We start from the raw sequence: 445 nt of genomic DNA on the forward strand, positions 1-445 counted from the left end.
GGCCAAGGCCGAGTCCACACCCGAAGGCCAAGGCCAAGTCCACGCCTAAAGGCCAAGGCTGAGTCCACGCCCGAAGGCCGAGTCCATGTCCGAAGGCCAAGGCTGAGACCACACCCGAAAGCAATGGCCACACCCGAAGGCCAAGGCCGAGTCCACACCTGAAGGCCAAGTCCACGACCGAAGGCTGAAGCCATGCCCGAAGGCCAAGGCCGAGTCCACGCCCGAAGGCCAAGGCCAAGTCCACGCCTGAAGGCCAAGGCCGAGTCCACGCCCGAAGGCCAAGTCCACACCTGAAGGCCAATGCCGAATCCATGCCCAATGGCCAAGTCCATGCCCGAAGACCGAGGCCGAGTCCACACCCAAAGGCTGAGGCCACGCCCGAAGGCCAAGGCCGAGTCCATGCCCAAAGGCAAAGGCCGAGTCCACACTCAAAGGCCGGGTCCAC

This window comes from Rhincodon typus, chromosome 46, assembly GCF_021869965.1.
Source record: "Rhincodon typus isolate 14 chromosome 46, sRhiTyp1.1, whole genome shotgun sequence".
NCBI classification, from domain to species: domain Eukaryota; kingdom Metazoa; phylum Chordata; class Chondrichthyes; order Orectolobiformes; family Rhincodontidae; genus Rhincodon; species Rhincodon typus.